Below are 9,365 nucleotides of genomic sequence, written 5' to 3' on the forward strand. Positions count from 1 at the left end.
ATGATAAAATTTTAAAATCCAAAAACAATATAAAATCTGAAAAAGAGCTTGTGTATATAGGGAAAATGATAGTACAGTAAAGATTAAATGAGTTAAACAGTCTCACTAATGATGTGTCGATAGGTTTTCGCACATTTAGTAGATTTATTCGGGATATAAACCTAAAATTTCAAACTTGCGAAATTCGTGGGGAAACCTACTTGGATATATAGGTAACCCCTGAAATCTCGTTTGAAAGGTCTCGTATTCTGATATACTTGGTTTTTATACTCAATGATGTCTGGGTATTATTCCGGGACTTCTGCTGAATGGAAGTTCTGACCTAGTCCTTGGATAATACTTTCCTCAAATGCTTGAAACATAGCATAAACCCTCAGCATGCTGATGAAACAATAAAATTGATAGTCGATGCTGTTGTAACTAAAAGATCCTCTAAAGGGGACATACTGAAAAGTCGAAGCTGATATCTCTCTGCGCATACGGAAGTATCGACCTGAGATCCCTCGGCCCTCACATTACCTAATTTACGCACAGATATCATTGTAGTATACTCACCTGTAAGACTGAATATTGAGATTCTTGATACGGGAGTATATTCAAGAGGTGGGATACATGAATGAGCTAAGTTCATAATACATCTAAATCGTATCCTGAGTAAATTGAAAATTGTGTGAGAATTTAATATGGATCAGTATATCGACAATCGAGGTGAATTGTTTAAGTCTGAGTATGAAATGAAGCTTAACGGTACTTGTAATTTTTTCTAAAAAGCTGATATGATTCCCTGACACGCTCGCCAAAAATAAGTTTGTAAATAGTTTATTTTTTTTACTTTCTGCAATTTAAGTTTTCTGCATTTCATTTCTTAGTATAGAACACATTATAAAAATCCAAAAATATTTTTCATTTCTGCTTTATTTTAGACAAACCAAAGTGGAGAGTTAATCGTTGGAGTCTTGAAGATTGAAGCAGATGCAGGATATTCTGGACTGAAGAATGAGGAGAGCTTATCTTGTTGAAGTTTGAATTATTGAAAAGTCAAAAAACAAGTTCATTAACTTGATACTTGTTATTTTCAGAAAATGTTTGAAAATGTTTTCAAAATCAGTTTGATTCGTCAAATGATCAACCAAGGTCATTAAGTTGAACTTGGTAGATTAATCGAGTAATCAGGGTCATTAACTTGGACCTGAATACTTGAGTGGATTTCTAAAGCTGATTGAGTTTGTGATTTATTGTTGAATAGATAGTTTGTAATGTTTGATGTTTGAGACACAGGTTTTGGACTTCATTATTCCCACGGAAGCTAATTGTCAAAGCTTGAACCAGATCAAGACCTCAGATTCTAGTATACTGAGAGGGGGGGTCTATGAAAGGGGGAGTCTGGATCAAAGGTCAAAGGGAAATCTGAAGATGAAGCCAGGACAAGATTGTGAACCTGTGAAGATAAAGTTTTTATGTTGAAAAGACAGAGAGTTGGAGAAAAGACCAAGACTGAAGACTCGGAGCTGAAGACTTCGTCAACATCCAAGGGGGAGTCTGTTGATGCATGGAAATTCTGTAGACAACGTTTGCGTTGAGTCTTAGGTCAAGATAAGTCAAAATAGGAGCTTGAGAGTCAAAATTAGGTTAATTATGGAGGTTTCGCTCATATGTACTTATGTAGTATGAGGTTTCGCTCGTAGGTACATAGGTTTCGCTCATGTGGTTACTTGGAGGGTTTCGCTTATACATACACATGGGGTTTCGCTCATAAGGCATGTCTTATGAGCGAAACCAGCTGAAGTATAAATACCTGATGTGTGATGTTCATTGTAACCTTTGGAGCGAAACCTGGTCATTAGCTTTGTAACGAAACTCTGTCAAATTGCATTCAGAAAGCATAAATAGAGAAGGAATTGAAAGGAACTGCGGTGTTACTTCATCTACATTGATTCCGCCTTTGTATTTGGAGATGAACTACCTTATACTGACTGTTTAGGGTCGGAAACCGGTACAACAAATCAACAACAAGTTACTAAACAACATTACACTAGTCAAGGCAAAAACAATGCACTTTACATAACAACATGAACTTGGTTTTTCATAAAAACGCGTAGTAACTTAGTGGGGTGTTTAGTGGGTTTAGTTACCCTCCAAAGTGTGTTTACTTTTTTTAAAATCTCATTCTCAGGATTTTTAGATGTTTACAACATGTAAACTCATTTTGCAAAAATGTGTATTTATTGGATCTTCTTGTCCTAAAATATTTCTACGCTTATTTTGTTACTAAAATAGTGTAGGTTTAACAAAAGTCATAACCTTTCAAAAATCATCTTCTACTCTTGGTTTATTTACTAAAACCATTTGTAAACCTCGGATCCATACGATCGTCAACTCACTTTGTTCACTTATTTTTCAAGAAATCATTTTGTTACCAAGTTTATGTTTAAATATGGTGGTGATTCCTTTATGTAAATCAATAATCACCTCCTAACTTGTTAACTTAAGTTTCTAATCTTACTTTAACAAGTTCAACCATGATGTTCAACATCATATTACTAGTAATCATCTAGCAAGCATCAAGTAATCAACAACTTAACAAAACAACTCTATTTCATCAAGATTTCATCTTATTTCATCATCAAGTTAGCTTTATGTTCAAGACTTATGTTTATGATCTTTTAGTGTTCTTGAGATTTCATCTTAGCATAACTATTAACCTCCATAAACATGAAGTAAATAAGGATCAAAGTAGCTTACTACTTGCTTTTAAGCTATGGAAGATCAAGCTTGGAAATGTAGAAGGTAAAAGCAAACTAGAGAGGTCCTTGATGATCCGTGAGTTCCACCCTCCGTTATTCACCTTTGTGCACCTTGTGAGAAGCTTGGATGGATGAACAAAGGTCAAAAATGGTGAGTGATGATATAGGGGGTTTCGGCCGAGCTTGGTAGAGGGGAGAAGGAGGTTGTTTTGTTGTGATGAAGAAGATGAGGAGTGCTAGGGGTTTATAACCAACAATTTCTTATTAACCATTGGGTATGATGTCCCCCAAAGTACCATACAACATCAAGTCAAATCTCTATGAAGATTGAGGAAGATTTGAAATGATTTTGTGTTGTGGGGTCCCATGGGGACGGTTACACCAAGGGGGGGGGGTAAAATGAAAATTATTTGGTAAATAATTCAATTAGTGGAGGTTAAAATGTTAAGTTTGGTGTTTAAGTGTTTTATGCTTTATGTAGTGAGTTTGTGTGCTCGGGAACCTTAACTAGCTCAGAAAAAGTGAAACATTGTTTCTGGTAATATTTTAGTGTTCCGGGTAATGTTCGGTTGTTCGGTTAGATACCGTTCCGTTAAAGTGCTAAGTTATTCCGTTTAGTGACCTTTATATAGCTTTTTGTAACACTTTTAATTCCCAACACTTAGGGAAGCATACAGGACCATTTAGTCAATTTTTCTGCACAAGACTAGTATGTTAAAAGCACATGTAAGTATGACGCAGTAATCAGAAAGCAGTTAAGTAATTCAGCACAGACATCAAGCACTTTAATTAGCATTAAATTAATCGTACAGATACATGTAATTAGGAGGGTTGTCACATTCTCCCCCTGTTAAGAAAATGTCGTCCCGAAATTTAGCACCCGGTTACTGAGGAAGCTAGTTAAGTTGCGTGGTTTTCCTGGGGTGTCATATCATTCCCCCGTTGGTTTGGAATTTCGTCCCGAAATTCTGCAGTAGCTTCAGCCTCAGTAGTGGTTGCAATTTTCTTAAACAACTGGGGATACTTGAGTTTCATTTGGTCTTCTCGTTCCCAGGTATACTCTGGGCCACGACGGGAATTCCAACGAACTCGGACAAGAGGTATTCCGGTACGCTTGAGAATCTTAACGTCTCGGTCTGTGATTTCAACTGGTTCCTCGACGAATCGCAACTGGTCGTCGATTGTGAGCTCCTTTAAGGGAACTATGAGGGTTCATCTGACAGACACTTTTTCAGATTTGACACGTGGAATACGTTGTGAACTCCGCTGAGTTCTTCAGGTAGATTCAACTTGTAAGTGACTTTGCCAATTTTCTCAATGATTTCGAACGGTCCGACATAACGTGGATTGAGCTTGCCTCGTTTGCCAAAATGAACTACACCTTTCCAAGGTGAGACTTTGAGTAGCACCCGATCCCTAACCTGGAACTCGAGTGGCTTTCTTCGCTTATCAGCATAGCTTTTCTGACGGTCACGAGCTGCCGCCATTCGTTGTCGTATCTGAGCAATCTTCTCGGTTGTATCTACTACAAGTTTTGGACCAGTGATTTGACTGTCGCCAACCTCTGCCTAACAAAGAGGTCATCGGCACTTTCGTCCGTACAATGCCTTGAACGGAGTGACCTGGATACTGGTGTGGTAACTATTGTTATATGAAAACTCCACTAACAGGAGGTGTTTTTCCCAGCCATTACCAAAGTCGATTGCACATGCCCTAAGCATGTCTTCAAGGGTTTGGATAGTGCGTTCAGATTGCCCATCCGTCTGTGGATGATATGCCGTGCTCATGTCTAATCGAGAGCCAAAGGACTTGTGCATAGCTCGCCATAACTTAGATGTAAAACGTGAGTCACCATCAGAAATGATGGAGGTTGGCACTCCGTGCCTTGATACTACTTCCTTTAGGTAGACGTCTGCTAGAGTGGAAAACTTATCCGTTTCCTTGATAGCCAGAAAGTGTGCAGACTTGGTCAGTCGATCCACAATCACCCAAATGGTATCATTTCCGCATTGAGATCTAGGCAGACCAGTAACGAAATCCATGGAAATTTGCTCCCATTTCCATTTAGGTATCTCTGGTTGTTGAAGTGGGCCTGATGGTTTCTGGTATTCGACCTTGACCCTAGCACAAGTCAAGCATTTACTGACGTAGGTTGCTATGTTGGCTTTCATACCAGGCCACCAATACGTAGTCTTGAGATTGTGGTACATCTTATCCGAAGCAGGATGTACCGAGTAACAAGACTTATGTGCTTCATCCATCACAAGTTCGCGTAAGTTTCCATAAAGTGGAATCCAGATGCGCCCGTTAACATAGTAGGCGTCGTCTTCCTTTTGTTCTAACTCAGCCCTGATGTTGTCTGCTTTCAATGCTTCAACCTGAGCATCTCGTATCTGAGTAGGAAGACTAGATTAGATGGTAAGTTGTAACGCACGTACACGCTTAGGTATAGTATTCTTTCGACTGAGGGCGTCGGCCACAACATTGGACGCACGTAAATGGTGCACTTGGTACCGTACAGGTAATGTCTCCATATCTTAAGTGCGAAAACAACTGCTCCCAACTCCAATTCGCGCGTAGTGTAGTTCCTTTCGTGAACCTTAAGTTGACGTGATGCGTAGGCAATGACCTTGTCACGTTGCATCAACACGCAACCAAGTCCTTGGATGGAAGCGTCGCAATAAACCAAAAAATCATCTTTGCCTTCAGGCAATGAGAGGATAGGCGCGCTACAAAGTCTATCTTTTAAGTGCTGAAATGCGGACTCCTGTGCATCACCCCAACGATAGGTGACACCCTTCTGAGTCAGTGAAGTGAGAGGTTGCACAATCTTTGAGAAATCCTTGATAAACCTTCTGTAATATCCTGCCAAACCCAAGAATTGGCGGATTTCTGTTGGTGTACGGGGTGCAGGCCAGTTCTTGATCGAGTCAACCTTGGATGGATCCACATGAATCCCATCCTTGTTTACCACATGGCTTAGAAAGTGGACTTCGCGAAGCCAGAAGTCATATTTCGAAAATTTGGCAGACAACTGCTCTGTTCGAAGAAGTTCCAAAATAAGCCTCAGATGTTGCTCGTGTTTCTCCTGACTCTTAGAATAGATCAGGATGTCGTCGATGAATACAATGACAAACTTATCCAGGTAAGGCTTGCACATTCTGTTCATGAGATCCATGAAGACTACAGGTGCATTCGTTAATCCAAAAGGCATAACCAGAAATTCGTAATGCCCATACTGAGTCCTGAATGTTGTTTTTGAGACATCCTCGTCTCGGACCCTCAGTTGATGGTAGCCAGACCTTAGGTCAATCTTGGAATAGAAACTTGACCCTTGCAACTGGTCGAATAAGTCATTAATGCGTGGAAGAGGATAAAGATTCTTCATGGTCACCTTGTTGAGTTTGCGGTAGTCGATACACATTCTGAAGGTACCGTCTTTCTTTTTCACAAATAACACTGGAGCTCCCAAGGCGAAGAGCTAGGACGTATGAAACCCTTTTCCAAGAGTTCTTGTAGTTGCGTGGACAGTTCTTCAAGTTCTGATGGTGCTAGACGATAAGGTGCTCGAGCTATAGGCGCTGCTCCAGGAGCTAGCTCGATTTGAAACTCAACTTGTCGATGAGGCGGAAGACCAGGTAATTCGTCAGGAAATACCTTAGGAAAATCACGTACAATAGGTATGTCTTCTATCTTCCTTTCTTCCAAGGATGTATCAGAAACGAGGGCTAGAATAGCAGTGTGGCCCTTTCGCAACCACTTCTGGGCCTTAAGGAAATAGATGATGCCCACAACAACACCACTCTTGTCGCCATGAATTACGAGGGGTTCTTTACCAGAACGAGGGATGCGGACAATCTTCTTGTGACACCTGTGTCACTGTGACCGTCAAACAAATGCCAAACCAATGAAATTTTGTGTTTCATACTTGGGATTTGTGAAATTATGTGTATCATTTGCACATATCAAATTCTTATTCGATTTCGAGCCTTAAATCGCTTTCTGGAAGGTTATACGCGATCTGATGCGTAAATATAACCAGTTTAATGCAACAAACACTCTGGAATAGTGACATAGGCTTAACATACCTTAAATAACCTTTACATAACTTAGAAATAAGTTTTGGATGGTTTGGTATGCCGAAATCAAGTTTATTCGCTTACAGGGACTAAATTCGACAAACTGCGAAAGTATGCCGATTTGTACTATAATGAACAATCCGGAACTTGACCATAAGTTAAACACACCTTAAATATCCTTTACATAGCTTAGAAATAGGCTTTGAGGGGTTCGGTGTGCTAAAATAAACTTTATGCTCATTCAGGGACTAAAAGCGTCAAAAAATGCACAAGTTTGCATTTTCGCGCATATCTTACGTTCTGAATATATCCGGACACCCAAAAATTTATGTTATCATTAAAATATTATATTTTAGTGATTTGCATGATAAATTTCCATTTGTCGCTCAATTTGGATCGTTTTTGCGTTCGTTACGACTTCCGTCGTAATTAACCGAACAACACAACCGTACGACCAAACGAACCGACATCCGAGATATTTTTGAGCATGTTTTGAGTTCCCAATACTATAACTTCATTTTAGAGCCTTGAAATGAGGTTAACGGGGCTTAAACGTGTCAAAAATGGGCCAAAATCCAAGTTTCTGAAGTGCAGGGACGTGTTTTGACATTTCTGTCAAACTTTCCTCAGGCGGGGCGCGTAAGCCCCTCCCCATTTCTTACGCGGGCCGCCTCAGATGCCCAGCGACCAGAAAGTTGTTTTTAGCAATCTGTTGCTAATTCAGGGGCTGTTTATGAAAATTCTTTGTGTGGTAACCAAGTTACCACCTCTCCAAGGCTTTGCACCTGCTCCTAACACTTGTATGGATGAGATTTCATCCTTGTTGGCCACACAAACACTTGTAATGATCTTGTGAGTTCACTACAAATATAAATAGCAAGCCAACCTCCTCAATTCTTTGCTCATTCCTCTCATTTCTCCTCTACTTCTGCTTTGGAGCTCTCTCAATCTGAATTGGGACTTGTCTTCTTTGTAGAAAAGATAGCAAGGACTTAAGTGAGCCTTCTTTCATTCTTTTATTTGCTTTATAGTTTAAGTAGTCAAACAAGTGTTTGACTTTCAGTTTGACCAGCCTTTGGTCAACGCAATGTTCGGTTGAACTTTGCAATGTGATTGTAATCACGTTGGTTATAATCCTTAGTGATTATACCCACTGATTACCACGTTCGCTAGGTGTAGTGTCGAGTCAAAGTTTCGGTCAAAATGCGTTTTAGCACGCATTTTGCAACGGAACTACTTTAGTGTATCAAAACACTTTGTTTTGATACCAAATCAGTAGGTTAAACATGTTTTGACATGTTTAACTCGACACTATTAGTTTAGTGCTTGTTTAGAGTCGTAGGTCAAGCGGTCTAAACCACCGCTTAGACTTTCGAACTCGACCCGTTTGGTCGATCATAAGGATCCGACCAAGCATGTTTAGTGACCATAGTTGTATAGGGAATAACCTTCCGAGGTTATACCTTATGGTCACCTAGTTTAAGTAGTTGTATGATAGGTAGATTATATGCCTTAAGTAAATGACCAAAATGCCCTTTTCATGCATAATTGGATTTTAAGCATATGTAACCTAAACATTTGTCACCTAACTGATTATGCAACATAATTAAACATGTTTAGGCATATAATACTTGTCATAGGACTAGTTAGACGTCTCAAACGCGTTTTACGCGAACGACGCGTTAAAGTAGTGTACGCTACCTAAACGGGTCGTAACGGGTCGAAAGCACTTAGGTTAGGTTTCCTTTTAGGATGTAGGCTTTGTTAAAACATATCACATGAGTTCCAACACTCATTTGGTTTACAAGACCTCATTCTATCCGATCTCCCGATTTAGGTCCGGTTATTTACATAGTTACCTATATAGGGTGTCGTTTGATTCCCTGATCACTCTAGCTTTGCTTGGTTGTTGTTCAAGACTTCTAAGCACCCTCAAGTGAGTACATAGTCCCCTCTTTTACTGTTTTCAAATGTTTTGGGGTGAAACATATATGCGTATCTGTTATTTTCCTGATTTTAAACTACATGATTATACATGCTTATTACATATTCTTTTGATAAATTAAACGATTTCCTATGGTTTAAACACTGATTTTCCAAAACTTAATAAACAAATTGTTGGATTGTACCATTTTTATACATTCACCCAGTCGATTGGTAGTATGATATAGCGCTATAGGACTAGACACCCCATTCCTGTTGTATGGAATGTCAGAAACCAAATTTTTAACTAAACAGAAATTGCCTTCGTGGTATTTCTATAGTCTCCAAAGTGTAGTTTGATACACTAAGGCTTGAATGAATACCAAATCACACTTTCTTTGTATATGTTGATATACAACAAAAGTACAGTTTGATGTACTCTCAAATGTGATCTACCAAAGTATATTTTGATATACTAAGTACAAAATCCAACATATGTTTTAACATACTACTTTGTTATTTTAAACTAAAGTATAATTTGATATACTACTAAAGCATAGTTGATATGCTATTTTTAAACCAAAGCATAGTTGATATGCTATTTTCAAACCAAAGTATA

This window comes from Helianthus annuus, chromosome 14, assembly GCF_002127325.2.
Source record: "Helianthus annuus cultivar XRQ/B chromosome 14, HanXRQr2.0-SUNRISE, whole genome shotgun sequence".
NCBI lineage: Eukaryota > Viridiplantae > Streptophyta > Magnoliopsida > Asterales > Asteraceae > Helianthus > Helianthus annuus.